Genomic DNA, 17,388 nt, shown 5'->3' with positions numbered 1-17,388 from the left:
AACTTCAAAATATCACCAAAACCTGTATGTGTAACAAACAGTACAACAAACGGCAAAGCCAAAGGCGATAAACCATAAAATTATGTCCACTGTAAAGAGGCTGACAGAATATGGAGGGAGAAAAAGGCACAGAAATGTGGCCAAGGGAAAGAATGACAAGAATACAACCTAGCCAAAAATACTCAAACTACAGCCATGAAAAGTAACAAAAACAACAAAAGAAATTAAGATATGATTTGGACACAGGAAAGCTGACAGGAAGGTTGAAAAATTCAAACTAAATACTTGTCTACAATGACCTAAGAGCAATTGCTTTCTAGTGCTGATGGCTACATGAGCATCGAAGGAAAGCTGGAGAGGCTAGACCATGAATGGAATTATGGAAGAGCCAGAGCCCTAGATAGTTGTGTGTGTCAGGTTTTCCCGAGCCACAAGTGAAATCCTAGATGTTAAGAAGGATGGAGTGTATCATCTCAGATTTACATATTTTTCAATACATTTAATTTGTTTATAATTTCATTCCAGCAGTCCATATTTAAACAGTTGATTTTTACTGAATAGTATTCCTCAAAGTGGTCTGCTACATCCTCAAACTTTAGATTTTAATCTTTTAATGCGATATTTCAGTGAAGGCAAGCAAAATGTTCTTATACTAGCTACCTAAATGACTCAGAATGAAGGTAGGTTAGGTCAGTGAGATCAGGAGTACATATGTAGCCTTTACACTTTCTAACTGAAACTGGCTTTCATCGTGAACCACATGATGCGAGGGATACATGTACAGGAATATGGATCTATGTTAGAAGATTGACTTTTCAGAAAATCAAACTTCATATGGTCGAGATCATATGATCAACTTTTTGAAAAGTCAAATGACACACAAAAAAAAATCTACCCCACTCCCGGAATATTACGAGGGGGTGCTGAAAAGTTCTAAGCCCAACCAGGTTTCTAAATTCTAATCATTACTTTGTCTCCGTAGCTAAAAAGAGAGTTACTTCATCTTGTAAAGTTCCAATCTGTAGAATCATAACGCTATGTTTTAACATTGTTTCGGATCACTGATTGAACCATGTCAATGAAAAGTGTGGAATTTTCAAGTGTGGAACTCCCAGCCATCATGAAGTTCCTATTCCTGCAGAAGAAAACTGCAAAGGAAATCCATGAATATATGATGCAAGCATTGAGTGACAAGTGGTCTTCTTACTCAACTGTGAAGAAGTAGTGTGCAAACTTTCAGCATGGAGATTTCAAGACAGAAGATGCAGTAAGGTCTGAAAGGCCTCAAACAGTGTCAACTCCTGAAATCGTTGACTATGTCCATAACCTGATTTTTGCAGATCAGTGAATACTGGCTAAAACAATTGCTGAGACATTACAGATATCCAAGGAATGTGTTTGGTTTATAATTCATGAGCAGCTGGGTAAGCAGAAGCTGTCAGCCAAGTGGGTGCCCAAATATGTCAACAAGAAAAGGTGTCGAGTGGGCACTTCAAAGTTGATTTTGTGACATTTTTGTTCAGCTGGTGCCAACTTTTTGGAACAACTAGCTACTGTTGATGAAACATGGTTACACCACTATGATCCTGAGACAAAACAACAGTCCATGCAATGGCAGCACTCCAAGACCAAAGAAGTTCAAGACACAAAAGTCAGCAGAAAAGGTCATGGCCACAGTGTTTTGAGATCAGGAAGGTGTTGTGATGACTACCTTCCAAGGGGCCAGTTAATGCAGAATACTACTGCAACTTGCTGTGCTGATTAAAGGAGACAGGAGTTCTCTTTTTTGCAAGACAATGCATCTGTTCACAAGGCTGGCAAAACAATGGATGTTATGACAAAAAATGGGTTTTGAGTGCATAGACTATCCACCCTACTCACCAGATCTTGCTCCATCTATTTCATGTTTCCAGACCTTAAAAAGAGTTTGAAAGGGTGGTCATTTTCTAGCGATTCAGAAGTGATTGCAGCAGTTGTGGAGCATTTCAGTGACTAAACTTACAGACTTTTTTTTTGGCAGGGTTACAGAAATTTCAGACATGATGTGCCAAGTGTGTTGAAATTCGGGGTGAATATGAATATGTTGAATAACTTGTTGTCATTCCCCTCTTGGTCGGGCTTAGAACTTTTCAGCACCCCCTCGTATATATACCAACACTGAGACTGCAGTACAGTGGGGAAAAGGGTAAACTCCCAATGTACCTAGAGCTCCATACAAAAAGCTTCAGCATTTTGTAAAGTCAACCATATGGTCTTGACTATATAAAGTAAGACTTTCTGAATAGTCAGTCTTCTAAAGAGGATCCACAGAAATATGCATGTTCCAATCTCCATCAGTTATCATAAAGCCACAGTAAAGTTGTCAGAATCCTTCACTTCTTCTTCTTTCGGCTTTTCCCAGTTAGGGGTCGCCACAGTGGATCACCTGTCTGCTCATGACTGCAGTGGAGTTTTACGGTGTCGAGTTGCCAGCCCAGCACCCAACCTTCCAATGAAGGCACACACACACTCACACCTAGGGCCAATTTGGAGTGTCCAATCCACCTACAGCAAGTCTTTGGGATGAGGGAGTAAACCAGAGCACCCGGAGGAAACGCACACGACCACAGGGAGGTCATGCAGACTCCACATAGAAGGCACCCCGGCCAAGGACCGAACCGGAGAACCTCTTGCTGTGAGGCGACAATGCTAACCACTGCACCACCATGGCTGAATCCTTCACTATGAGGATAATATCATCCTTTGGGCCAAATAACCTTTCTTCAATGGATATTCTTGCCACTCCCCCTGCAAAATCAGTACCCTAAAAGATTTTCCAGGGCAAAGCTAAATCAACAAAGAAATGAAACAATACGAAATTCAACTCGACTGAACTCACTATCATACCATGAAATATACAATGTACTCTGCCATGATCAAAATACTTGGGCAGAAATGTCTGTTCAGTAACTGGAGTCTCATTTTTTTACTTTTCAAAAATAAATAATGAAAATGCAATTCTTTTATGGATCTGTGCTATAAAACATTTTAACCACTATACATTAGGGTGTAAAACAGTTTAAGTCATTGGTACTTGTTATTTTCAGGAATAAAAGGAGAACTTTATCACTGTTGTTTTAATAAAAAAAAGCACTGCAAATATTTAACTTTGAAAAATTTCATCAACCAATATATAATTTGCTATAAACATTTTAACTAAACTTTACATTAAACAAGTTGATCAGCTTTTCATAAATACATTACTTTCTTTAAAATATGAAATACTGGAAATGTTGCACTTTGAGTTATCCTTTCAAAGGAAGAAAAAGGCACATATTTGTCTTCTGACGTAACAGAGTATCTTCTATACCAGACTGTCTGCTGATGTACAGGTATTCTGACAGTAATTTTTGCTTTATAAAACTAAGTCTGAGTAGCTATCCAGCATGTGCACAAGGCAGATTAAAAATTTACACAACATGAATAACTATTACATCTGTCCCAACATGCAGGATACACATTGATCAATGTCCAGTTGTAGTCACCTACTGATTTTAAATCAGTTTCATGAAAACTCCCTGTACAACTGATTAACTATAAAACAGCAAAGGAAACACAATTATCTCATGAGCAGCCGTATAGCTAGCTCCTCGTCTTCTGCCAAGGAGAGACCTGTATCCAGTGGTGTGAACTCTTGTACTTTTCTAGGCTTTATCTTCTTCTTCCTTTTCTGAGGGTTTTCTCCCTCCTGGTTGTCACTGCTTAAACTGTACACCCTCTTCCTCTGTGCCTTTTCATGTACCAAGCTACTGAAAAGAAGAAAAATAATTTATTAATATGGTAATTAATCAGATCCACTTCTGAACCAATAAACTTTCAAGGTGAATTTAGGCCCAACTAGTGACATGTTTAAAAAAAAATAAGGTTTTATGGGGAAGGATGATAATGAACATACAATATGCATCCTAATCTGAAAGGCCTACAAAAGAAAAAGAGGGACTTTAACTCTGACTTTCAAGGAAAAGAATCAAACAATTTCTCATTCTCTCGATTTGTGTCAAGCAAGCACATCAACAGTGACTAAAAGACAAGTAAAACAGCTGTATAAACAAAGGAAAGAAATAACATTGGGTCATACAAGTTTTTCCATAAATGACAGTAGAGAACTTAAATTTAACCTGCTGCACTAAATGAAAAAAAAAATAAATATACGATTAAAATAAATAAAGGTGAATTTTTTAGTAGGGTAAAAATGCAGACAAGTGTCAAATACAATCCCCCACTGAAATGAGTCAATGACTAAGAAATAGAATACAAAAAAAAACAATCTATGTATCTATACTTTTCTATCACTAGATCGCCATACAGAAAGATTGATTACGGTAAAAGGAGACATGACAGGACGTTGGATATCTTTTGATACTGGAATGGGAGTATGCAAGAAAAAGACAAGATTAACTAATTCAAATGACTAATCTGACTGTCCTCCACAGGAAGAATATGAAATTATTTAACTGGGTGGTGGTGCTGCGGTAGCGCTGTAGCCTCACAGTAAGACGTTGTCCCGTTCGATTCTCAGCTAGAGCATCTTCTGTCTGGAGACATGCGTGAATGGGCGTACCTTTGTTGAAGGTTGTGCGTCAGGGCTGGCAACTCGGCACTTAAAAATCTACTGCCAATCATTAGCAGACCGGAGTTCCGCTGTGGCGACCCCTAACATGGGAAAGCCGAAAGACACAACAAGTTTCCCAGTTGTCTTGGTTGAAAGCATTACAATGTTAAACACTGTATTTATGTTATGAAGCTCATATATGCAACAGGTATTTCATTGTTAATCTGGGGAGGGAGGGAGGGTTTTGTTTCACACCACATTCTGAGTATAGTTCTCTAAAGCAGCTGACACAGCTCTCATATCAGTGAGAATTTAAAACAGCAAACCAGTACACATGAAGAGAGAAAAACAGTGTAGAAAACTTCCAGCAATACAGAGTTTTTGATGCAACTCTTACATAAAATTTTACCATGTGCTTCACTGAATATATTTGCTTTTATTTACACACTGTTGTTAGCTTGCTATGGCCTAAAACACACACTACTTGAGGTGTTCCAGCCTGAAGTTCCTTTTTAACAGATAGTTATTCTTGGGCTAAAAAAGTGAACTAACCCTGTTCAGTCCACTGGCATAGAATGTTGTAAGTTATAACAGAATGAGCACATGCAAAGCCCTTGTTTGGCTCTTAACACTACTTACAGCTGATATACGATAAAATATATTAATTATTTCATTGAAAGGGTGGCACGTTACCTGACATAAAGGATATTAGGTAGATGCATCCAGTCACTGGAACAGCTCAACAATTCACAGCATGGTCTTGACTGCAATTAGCAGTGTAACATTTAAAGGTTATATATCTTGAAAGGTTATAATGTATTTGTGAGTACTTGTTGCCCTTGTTTAATATGGCAAATGATATCTGCTTAATGCATCACAGATGAATTGATTGTTCTAATGGATGTGCACAGTCTCTCTCTGTATATATATATATATATATATATATATATATATATATATATATATAGAGAGAGAGAGAGAAAAACAGATAAAAAAAATATCAGAGGCTCAAACCAAGAATGTGAAAGGTTCCTATATAGTCCATAGATCCTCTACGAGTAACTAGGTTGGGGGATGGTTGGAAGGGAAGGTGAGGAAGAATGAAAATGGACAACACAGGTGCAAGTTATGCTAAGTACATAACTTCTAAATCTGCTGTTGTCCTTTTCATTCCTCCTCACTGATGGGTCTGAGTCTCCAGCTATGTAACCCATAGGCAGCCTCAAGGAATGATATCCTGGCACACTGGTGAATCAAAGTAAGGTCTATTTCTAGAGACAATGTCCAATTTATGATGCGCCACCATGGTACAAGTCTTTCACCAAGTGGCCACTGAACACATTCCATCAATTGACTTTCTGTCGGAAAAGTTAGATGATGTAGCAATAAATCTAGCAGAATGGGCCTTAGGAGGGGTGAGGCAATTCCATACCATTATTTGAATAGATCACTGAAATACAGTCAGTAATCCATTTGGCCAGGGTAATTTTGGAGACTGCTTGACCTAGACAGTTAGGCGCACAGAATACAAATACATGAACAGACTTTCTGTGCTGTTTTGTTGTATGAAGATAGAAACACAGTTGTCTATGCACGCCAAGTAGAGATAATAAATATTAAACCTTGTTAGAAAAAGTTGGGAAGACAGGTAATTGCATAGACTGATTAATATTATTCCCCATTGTTATTTTAGGCATAAAGAATGGGTTGGTACAAAGGGACACCCTATCCTTATGAAAAAATAATGTAAGGCGGTTTGGATGTTAAGCCCTGAAGTTCAGAAATTCTCTTTGCTTATGTAATAGCTATTAAAAAGATAGTTTTCCAAGACAGGAATTTCATATCACAAGCTTTTGCTAACTGAAAAGTGTTTTGAGTCAGGCCTTGAAGTATTACAGTGAGATCCTGGGGAGGAGCAGGATCCTTTATAGGAGGTCTTAACAGAAAAATCAATTTCATCAATGCTTTGCATAGTCTAGAACTGAAAAGGGAACAAGAATTATTTCTAGTGTAAAAGTGGGAAATAACTATCAATTTAAGTTTTATAGTAGAAAAACTAGCTCTTCCTTAAAAAGAGAAGTAAGAAAAAGAAGGATGTCTGAAACCGAGGCTGAAAAGGATACATTATTCTCTCTGGCAGCCCATATATTAAATCTTTTTTATTTACTTCTGTAAATCTTCTTCGTAGATGGTTTATTGGATGCTAAAACTATATCACGAATAGGGGAAGGAAGCCTGGGCCTTCATACAATCACTGAAAGTGGAGAAACCATGCGGTTAGCTTGAGGGCACAGAGAATGGGGTGCTGGCTCTCTAACGGGTGAGAGAGACGGTCCTGACTGTGTTCCAAAATCCAAGGAGGATATTTCAGATGAGACCAGAGAAAGGGCAACCAAACCTGACAAGGCCAAAAGGGGGCAATGAGGATGATGGAGCTCTTCACCCTGCTGGCTTTCTGCAGGAATTTTGGTATCAAGGGAAGAGGAGGATAAGTATAAAGGAGCCCGGGGGGCAATCAAAAACTACAGCCTCCTTCGGTGACTCCCCAGAGGGGGGATCAAAGCAAAGTACTTGCTGCACTTGTTGTTTTGGGGGGAAGCAAAGAGGTTGCAGCAATGTTGGCCCCAAAGGCTGAAAATCTGATTTGCCACTGACTGACTGACTGAGGGACTTCTCATGAGGTGTCAAGATGGGGCTGCTGAGTTTGTCTGCAAGAATGTTGGATTTCTCCAGTATATGTGTTGCAACTAGAAAGTGGTCTGAAGATATCACCTATTGCCATACTCTCATGGCCTCTATGCATAAGAGGGGGTTACTCCTTGTTTATTGACATACCAGACTACTGACATGTTGTCAGTGTGTATTGCAATAGTCCCAAAGGGAAGGCTGTCCTGAAAGTCTTGCAATGTTATAAGAACTGCTCTCATCTCTAGGACATTGATATGCTATGTAGTCACTGAGGAAGATGAAGTGCCTTGGACCATTTTTCCCTTGAAATGCCCCCCCCCCCCCAACGCTATATGGGAAGTGCCCGTGGTTACTGTGGCTGTGGGGGGAGGGGAGGAATGCCCTGCCCAGGAACAGGTCGTCCAAATGAATCCACCACTGAAGATGTCATCTGCAAATCAGAGTTAACTTGATAGGAACAGATAACTGCTGGTAAAGAATAAACCACTGAACAGTTAAGGGTCCATTGGAAGATTCACATAAAAAACATGCTAGGGGAATTAGGATGATGGCAGCTGACAAAAAGCCAATAGCTTGAAGTATAAATCTTGCCAACGGAGGTGGTAGAGAATATGCCCTGTACTTGGCCTCTCAAAGATGTTATGTGATGTGGAGACAAAGATGCCATTTGGTATGACGTATCCAGAAGGGCACTTATGAATTCCAATTTCTGAATGGGAGACAGGTGTGACTCGGTAAGGTTTATGGTAATGCCCAGGGTGTTGATGATCTGGAACAAATAATACCTGGCCTGAAGTAGCTGATGGCAGGTTGGGCAGTTAGAAGCCAGTCGTCCAAATAGGGAAACACCTGGAATCCTTTCAGTCTTAGGTGAGCTGCCACAACTGTCATGCATTTGATAAACATCTTGGGGGCTGTGGTGAGTCCAAAGGGCAGACCTCTGAACTGGTAATGACTGGCTCCCAGCTTGAAGCGCAAATGACTTCTGCAACATGTCTATTTTGATTTGATAGTATGCATCCTGAAGGTCTATAGAGCACATCCAATTGTCTTTGGGCAACAGTGGTAGAATGGACTGAACTGTAACCATCCGGAACTTTGACTTCTTTATATAGAGATTTAGAGTGCTCAGCTCTAGAATGAATCTGATGTCCCCCATTTTCTTCTGCACTAAAAGAAGTGGGAGTAAAGTTCCGAATACTCTTTGTTCAGTTGGGACCTCTTGGATGAGTCTTTTTTTGCAGCAATTTTTGAATTTCCAGTACTGTGTGCTCTCTCTGACTGGGTGATACGTCAGTGAGTTTCTTTTGTTCCACTTGTTCCACTGGAGATGGAAAGAGAAAGGGAATGTAATAACCTCTGGATATTATGCTTAGCACCCAGGCATTTCTTGTTAGGATGGTCCAGGTGCAGGGAAAAATGTCCCCTGAATGCCTCCAGAGATGGACAGATGGGCAGAGCTTCAGGAGTCCGGATAGGGCATGTCAGAGAAGGATTCTCTGAAGCCCTGATTCTGTGACACCCCCCCCCCCCTCTGCCTATGGGGCTGCGTTTATCATTGAAACTTCCTCCTCTACCTCTGAAGGAAGAGTCCCAGCATTGATCCTGAAAGGACCCTTGAGATTTTCAAAACCAAGTCTTCTTACCACCTTGCTGATTTTTTGAAAAGGTATGCTGAGATGTAGAAAACTTGATCCCAATTACAGGCAGGGTCTTTTTTTTCCTGTTTGCTGCAGGTAAGAGTTTCTTTGACAGATGATCCAAACAAAGAGCAGAAACTGAAGGGGGTATTGACAAAATATGCCTTTGAACATTTTGCAAAGTCACAAAGCCTCATCCAGGCATGTCTTCTGATGGCAATACCTGAGCCAGCTGCCCATGAAAAGCCCTCCGCTGTATGGGAGATGAGTTTCATAGAGGAGTTGGCCATGGAAGCAAGAGTAGCCAATTATGCAGACACTTTCTTGAACTCCTCATCTGACATGTCTGCTCTTCACTTTTTCCCTTAGAACTGCTCTATCTCTCAATTTAAACACCATATTCTCATTCTAAGGCCCTTCACTGGTCCAATTAAGTAATCCTACAAGTTAGCACTATTAAACCATAAGCACTACTTACTCTTATACTCTCTACGATTACCCTGTCCTCTATTGGTCCGTCTTAAATTCAGTTTCCCTATTACTCTAGCATGTCCAAAGGTCAGTCAATGGTTTCCTCTCCAGTCCAGCTGGTGAATCTGGTAATTTTGAGGCAATGTTACAACTGTCTCATGTACACGGACAACCCTCTCCTCCTCCAAACAGGTTCAAATATATGTGAGAGATGCAACTATTTAGCCAAACTGGAGGCTGAGCTCTCTCATCTCAAAACTGGTGTAACGAGTCAGGAGGAGAAGGTAACCTCACACAACACAATTCCAGTATCACATAGTCCCACCACATCAGCGAACCAAACACATAAATACACAAAAACATACTCGGAGGCTCTAAATAAAAATCTACCTAAGCAACAGCGACCGCCAAAGCAGACATCCAAGTAAACGCTACCTCAAAACAAAACACACACAACACATAACCCACAAAGTCAGTGTGCCAAGCAGCCACAGCCCTTAAGGCTGAATAACGCACCTGATACTCTTGTTATAGGTGACTCTATTGTCAGACACACTGACGTCCCGCTCACCAGGGTGAATAAAGAGAAGGTCACGGTGAGCTGCCTGTCGGGTGCTAGGATCCAACACATAACGCAAGCACTCAGGTCACTCCAAAGCAAATACAAATATGACTCAGTCATTGTACATGCTGGTGTGAATGACCTGAGACGTACCTCCCTGGACTACATGAAAAGAGACATAGAGGAGCTCTCTGATCATGTAGCCCAGGCTGGTATGACCCTGACCTTGAGCAGCATCTTACCCTCACCTAGAATGATGCCACAGTACAAAGACAAAATGATCAATTTTAACAATTGGCTAAAATTTTGGTGTCATTCAAAGGGGATCCAGTGTCTGTCAGCCTGGGATGACATGCTCGACAAGCCACGTTGCTTCGCTAGGGACGGCTTGCACCTGTCACCACTGGGCTTTGGATATTGGCAAAGGCTCTTGCCACCCCATAGTGCCTTTTTTAGGCAAGGCTCAAAAGTCAAACCCACCCCCATAGACAGCACACGGAACAAGAAACTAAGGGTAATGCTGCTAAATGCCAGAAGTCTTAACCTCAAGATGCACGCTCAAGCTCTCCTCAGTATGGAGAACATCGATATCTGTGCAGTGACAGAAACCTGGTTCAAGGCTCCAGAGAGCACCCCAGCATTACCAGGCTATACCTCATATCATGCTTTTCGCCCCAAAACCCAGACTGAACCACAAAAGGAGGGGAGTTTCCATATTTATCAAGGATATCCACACCTCCAGGTTAGTGGCATTGCAAGTATCGGAGACCATCCATGTGCAACTAACAGTGGGCAAGACTGCTTTTCAGTTTATAGCATCCTACAGACCACCCTCTCAAAGTCAGGAATCCCATTCGGCTTTCCTGAAAACATTGGAGAACATGAAGATCTCTCCGAACACCATTATATTGGGCGACTTCAACTACCCAAACATTGACTGGGAGCACTACTCAAGCCCCAGTACCTTATCCCAAAGATTCCTGGAAATTATAAACTCAAATGCTATGGAACAACTAGTCACCACTCCCACAAGAGGGGACAACATACTAGACCTGATCATTACCAACATGGGGACTCTATGCTCCACACCAGAAGTATATCCCTCATTGGTAAGATCAGACCATAAATTAATTTCACTGGATGTCCACATCCCGACCCCACCCCAGCCCAGAAAACCACAGTGAAAAACTTCTCAAAAGCGAACTTCTCGCTTCTCAAAACCGAAGTGGAATCCTTCAAGGCCCCAGGGCCAGTGGAAACTACAGCCCAAACTGCAGAATCCTATATAAATGCATTCTACGGACATCTCCAGGAATGCATGGATCATGCTATCCCAAACAAAACCAAGACCCAATCATCCAAAGGCAGGTGTCCAGTCTGGTGGACCCCTGCCATAAATAAACTGTACAACAGAAGGAGGAAGCTACTACATGATAGAGCAAAATCCCTAATAGGGAAGGCATCTCTGATCAGTACTAGCACAAAATTACGATCCCTCATAAAATCCTCCAAGGCCAGCTTCGAGAGAAAAATTGCACAGGACACCAAAGACAATCATAAGGCTTTTTTCAGTTATGTTAGAAACCTGGGATGCAACTCCCAGACTTGTTCTGAGTTGATTCTAAACGACAAAAAATACACTGAACCCACAGACATCGCCAATATCCTGGCAGACAGGTTCAGTGCAAACTTCTCCACCCCACCCCCCCAAAAGAGCAAGTATCTATCCCGGCAGAGGGCTGCCTCCCAAACATCTCAGATGCTCAGGTGAAGGCTGCCCTCTCCAAAGCAAAAAACACTGCTTCCATGGGACCAGATGGTGTCCCAGGTTGCGTCCTACATGAACTACAAGAGGAACTAATCCCTCAAATAAAACAGCTATACAATCTCAGCCTCACTACAGGATATGTGCCCACAGAATGGTGTACAGCAACAGTGGTCCCACTCCACAAAGGTGGAGCCTCTACGGACCCTGGAAACTATCGCCCATAAGCCTGACTAGCTTAGTCTGCAAGGCTATGGAGAGGATCATCATGGAGCTCATAAACAAAGACGTTGGGGACCTACAGACACTAGATCCTACCCAGTTAGGCTTTGTCAAGGGCAGATCCTGCCTTTTGAACCTGGTTGACTTCTTTGAAACAGTCACCAAAGCCATAGATGAAGGGAAGGTAGTCCACACAGCCTATCTGGACCTTGCAAAGGCATTTGACACAATACCCCACTCGGGCATCATAGATAAGCTATCCAGTTTAAATATAAACCCCTATGTCACAAGATGGGTCGCAAACTGGCTCAAAGACAGTACCCACAGAGTGAGAGTTGCTGGAGCCATGTCAGACTCGAAACCGGTCACAAGTGGAGTCCCACAGGGTTCTGTCCTGGGACCACTCTTGTTCGGTATATACTTTTCCGAGGTACAGGCAAACGTGGGAGGACTATGGCTCACCAAGTTCGCAGACGACTGCAAACTGGGCGCCATAATCAACTCTCCAGCTGACACAAACATCCTTCAAAAAGGTCTCACAGAGACAGATAACTGGTGCCAGCACCATGGTTTAAAGCTAAATGCCAAAAAATGTATAGTCATACCCTTTGGCAAAAACAATGTGCCCACAAATTACCACATAGGCAGAAACCCATTAAGTACAGAGAAAGTTATTAGGGACCTGGGGACCCAAGTTGATAGCAATCTCTCCTTTGAAAACCACATTGCCAAAGTGGTTAGAAAGACCTTCTACATAGCCCACCTCATCACAAAGGGTTTCACATCTAGATCAAGAGAGGTAATCGTGCCCCTTTATTCATCCCTCATCAGGCCCATCATAGAATACAATGCCCCTTTTGGGATGTACCTTACCCGACACCTGCAGTAATTAGAAAGACCCCAAAAGTATCTCACCAAGAGGATCAAGGGTCTCAAACAGATGCCATATGCTGCTCGGTTAAAAAAAACTCCAGCTCTACTCAGTCGCATATCGCCTACATCGAGGCGATCTATGCCTGACATACAAAGCTATGTCAAATCCAGAATTAATGGACATGCTCCACCTCAGTAAATCTAAATCCCTTAGAGCCACACGCTCGAGGGACTTGAACCTCAGCACAGAAATAAATAGAACTTGCTGGAGGGACAGGTTCATAACCTAGAGGCTCCCTTCGCTCTGGAATAGAATTCCAGTTCATGTGAGGCACAGCACCTCACTGAATCTCTTCAAGAAGAAATCTCGATAAGTGGATGGGGGATCGTAGGTTTGTCCCAGGGATTACTCCCGTGTCACTATTAGACAGAGGCACAGTAAACTAAACCTTAAAAAGGGCACAGTATACACAAATCAAGGGGTGGCGTAAGCCATACAGAATCAGGCTAGGCTTATAATTGCCCCAGGGCAGATAGCCTAGTATGAACCTATGAACCTATGGTCTCTACAAGAGAGCTATAAAGTTCCTTGACCAAATCTCTCTGCAACTGAGTGAAATGTACCAAGTAATTTAATGTCCTTAGTGCAGAGGTAGCTGAGGTGTAAATGTGCTTATTAAACCTTTCCATCACTCGAGACTCCATGTTCAGTGGATCTAGGGAGGAGCTTAGTTCAGTTAGCCCCTTTTTATTGGCTGCTGTCACAACAATGGCATCAAAAGGAACACCTTTAGACCAATGCAGTCTGTCTTTAGGAGGAACAAGGAATTTGTCAGGGTGTTTGGGGACTGGTTCAATTCTGTCTGGTTCCTTCCAAGCCTGGCAGGAAAGTAAGTCAATTAGTTCATCTGCTGGGGGGTTACCCAGGACATAGACGGGCCCATCCCAAAAGCCTCCAAGAACACCGACTCTTCAGAAGAAGGAGGTTGGGCTGACCAGCCACCTTTCTGTCTAAGGCTCAATAAGATGCCTCCAAAGGAGAAATCATCTGGTGGTGATTGTGAGGATCCTTCTCCCTCATCGAAGTCTGTGTCTTCGGTAAGGGATTCTATCGGGAAGTCTATGTGCCTCCTCTTGCACGTTTTCTTTTGAGGAACCTCCTCTGTGGGGTATTCAGGGGAGTTACTGGAAGAAAGAGGGGCTTTCTTGCGGGGAAGGACCTGGAGGCTTCTCAAGGTAGGATGACCTTGGATGGGAATGATGGGCTTAGCACTATGATCCAGTAAAGGACAAAAGGGAGGATCACAGATAACAGAGAGGAGAAAGCCCTTTCTACAATCTGGATACCCAACGGACCCTGAGAAACTCCCCCCATCTCCCTCAGAGCCAATAAAGTCAAGGAAGAAAGGATGGGAACAACTCCTGATCCATGGCCTCCAAACAGAATCAGACCCAAGCTGTCGAGGGCCAAAATGACAAGAGGAAAGGATGGATCCAAGAAGGTCAAAGACAAACCCCTCCCCCCTGTTCAGATGCCAATATTGTGGACCCAAGACCACTCTGATCCGACAAAATTAGTGCAGGGTTAGTCAGGGTAGCCGCTGGAGTCGAGGAAGGAAGCTTCCAAGGATCCGACGACTATCTCGGGTACCTAGGATCCTGGGGCTCTGAGATCACTGTTCAGATCGGAGAAGGAGACTTAATCAGTGTTGTGGGGACACTCAGGGATCTGAGTGGGGATAGAGCTGGCAAAACCCCAATCTAGACTTAAGCTTTGAGGTACCGCCATATCATTCTGTCCATATCAATTCCTAGAGGACCTTGAGGAATCTACTGATGCAGGCTTTGAATGTTTGGAGGGAGTTTGTAAAAACCTAAAGGGCAAAGATGGCGATACTGCCCTCATCGAATACTCAGGTGTCTGGCTCCTAACTCTCTGATCTGAAGTCTTAGGATACGAGGTAGAAGTGGACAGCCTAAGAGAGCTAATCGTGGCAATGATACCTGTAGGATATGAAGAGCGTCTTGGATCCCACAGGGTGGAAGTAGGTCTCTGATCTGACCTGATCATATCTGAGGTCTTAGACGATTTCGAAGGAGGCTCCGAGGAAGCCCTCAAGGTGTTGTGAGGATGTTTACTGGACTCTGAAGACCCAGCATGACTCTTAGTGGGGGTTTGAGCTCCTGGTGAAGAGGATGAAGAAGCTGGCAAAAATCCTTTCAATATCATCTTGTTTCTGTGATGATCCATTCCTAAACAATAGACCCATTTACAATGTGCATCAGGCTGGGGAATTGTGTGCCCACATCTGAGCAGCGCTTAAATTCTGATGGTTTATCTGACATAACTCTAACAATTATGATACAGTTCAAACCTAACTAGGTATTGATGTACTGTTGATAACATGGATAGCTGCATGGCTTACAAATAGGACATGGCAAGTATCACACACCAACTGGACAAGTGAATTCCTTGGTTACAGTCAAGGTGTCCCACAGGGCTCTGCCCTAGGCCCTTACTTGTTTAGATTGTATCTTTCAGACCTTACTTTTTAATCTGAGATGTTCTACAATCTATATGCTGACAACCTGAAACTGGGTAAACTGATTACAAGTGTTACAGATAAAGCATGTCTGCAAAATAATTTGACTAAATTGACAATTTGGGCACAGGAGAATAATATGTTGATAAATACATCAAAAACTAAGCAAATGAGATTTGGGAGACATAAACTGAAAGGTGAATATTTAATACAGCACACAGTGATTGAAACTGCAGACTCATTTAAGGACCTGGATACAAGGGTAGATTCAGCTATGAGTTTTTCTAATCATATCAACCAATTGGCTAATGATAGTTACAGAACTATAGGTTGTATAAAAAAGATTTATAAAGTCTAGGAAATCAAACATAATGAAGTCATTATTTGTTAGTTACATTAGACCCAAACTTGAGTATGGAATAACAATATGGAAACCCTATAGGAAAACAAGCAGGAATAAATTGGAAAGAGTACAGCGGAAATATACTAAGGGCATCCATGGATGTGAAAATCTGTTATTATGAAAGACTAAAATATATGAACTTGTACAGTGTCTCTTACAGATATTTAAGAGGCGATCTTATTCAAGAATACAGGGCATTTGGGGACAACTACCTCTGGGAATGTTTGGGGTTATCAAAATTTACTACAGAATCATCAGATAACCTATGTAGAAGATTCTATAGGAATGAGAAGTGTACTAATTGGTTCTCTGACAGAGTAGCTGATGCTTGGAACAGACTACCAAATTACATTAAAGCAAGTACTAGTTTAGATATTTTTAAGAACAGCCTGGACATTTATTATGGGAACAAGTGTTTTGATATATTGGCAAGCTAGAAGGACATTAATGCCCGTGCTTAAAACATTTGTATGTATGTAACAGACAACACACATAAAAACACTGCATACCCAAAAAATGTTCAGCAAATTTTAAGATAAAAAAAAATTCTTATAGTTAAAGTTAAATCTAATAGGAAGAAAAAGACAGTAACAGGACAAATGGAAGGCAGAAGTGCCAAAGGCCTGGGAAAAAAGAAGCAAGTACGGTAGGAATAAAGAAACAGTCCCTAATGTCTGCAAAAATCTAATGGGATGGGGAAGAAAGAGAAGATAAACTACCAGAAAAGGTTTTAGATCAAATTGTTAAAGTGAAAAATTAACTTAGCTTTATTATCCAAAAAAAGCAGTTCTCAAACTTGAGACCAAGAATCCTCACCTGTACCCAATAAGTGGCAAATGAGATCTGAGGAAGCTAGGGAAGGTGGACAGCATTATGGGTAGAAGAAGGAGGTTGAGATTGGGATCCAAGTCTGAAAAATGTGGCCGAGTTGGATCTGAGAGTCAGATCTTTAAACCTTCAGTGAGGAAGAATGAAAAGGACAACATCAGATCTATGAATTAAAGCAGATATAAATAATGCATGCCATGTAAAGTAGTGTTAGAGCTGCTATGTAGCTCTGTTAAGTGTGAAAGTGCTCAAACTATTTAATTTTTCAATAAAGTATTGATTTCTAAACAAACTATAACTGCTTGATTACTTTGAAGTCTCAGCTGAAATTGGTTAAAGTTAATGGTTATTTTTATTCTTGATTATGAGAAGGCTCAGCAAGGAACTCTGAAGTACTGAATATACTGTTGTTTGTCTTTCGGCTTTTTCCCGATAAGGGGTCGCCACAGCGGAACTCCGGTCCGCTAATGACTGGCAGTAGATTTTTACGAAACGCTGAGGTGCTAGCTTGACGCCCAACCTTCAATGAAGGCACGCCCATTTATGCACGCATGTCTTTCGAACGCTACCCAACCGCAGGGAGGACATGCAGACTCCACACAGAAGGCACTCCCAAGCCAAGCTGTGAATCGAACAGGAGAACCTCTTGCTGTGAAGTAACAACGCTATTGCCATACCACCACGGCAAACAATCTTTGAAGTCTCAGCTGAAACTGGCTAAAGTTAATGGTTATTTTTATTCTCGATTATGAGAAGGCTCAGCAGGGAACTCTGAAGTACTGAATATAGTAACAGAAATAAA

General features: G+C 41.8%; 1 long non-coding RNA gene across 1 annotated transcript in view; it reads right to left on the bottom strand.

Annotated features, from left to right (window-relative positions):
- Positions 1–3,141: 3,141 nt before the first annotated feature.
- Positions 3,142–17,388, bottom strand: part of LOC122802822 — a 754,829-nt gene continuing 740,582 nt past the window's right edge. Inside the window, exon 3 of the long non-coding RNA XR_006364981.1 lies at positions 3,142–3,785. This is a non-coding gene — a long non-coding RNA (uncharacterized LOC122802822). The remainder of the gene's footprint in view (positions 3,786–17,388) is intronic.

This window comes from Protopterus annectens, chromosome 5.part0 (assembly GCF_019279795.1).
Source record: "Protopterus annectens isolate FY-2018-M chromosome 5.part0, PAN1.0, whole genome shotgun sequence".
Classification (NCBI taxonomy): Eukaryota; Metazoa; Chordata; order Ceratodontiformes; family Protopteridae; genus Protopterus; species Protopterus annectens.
This window is presented reverse-complemented; position numbering and strand designations above follow the sequence as displayed.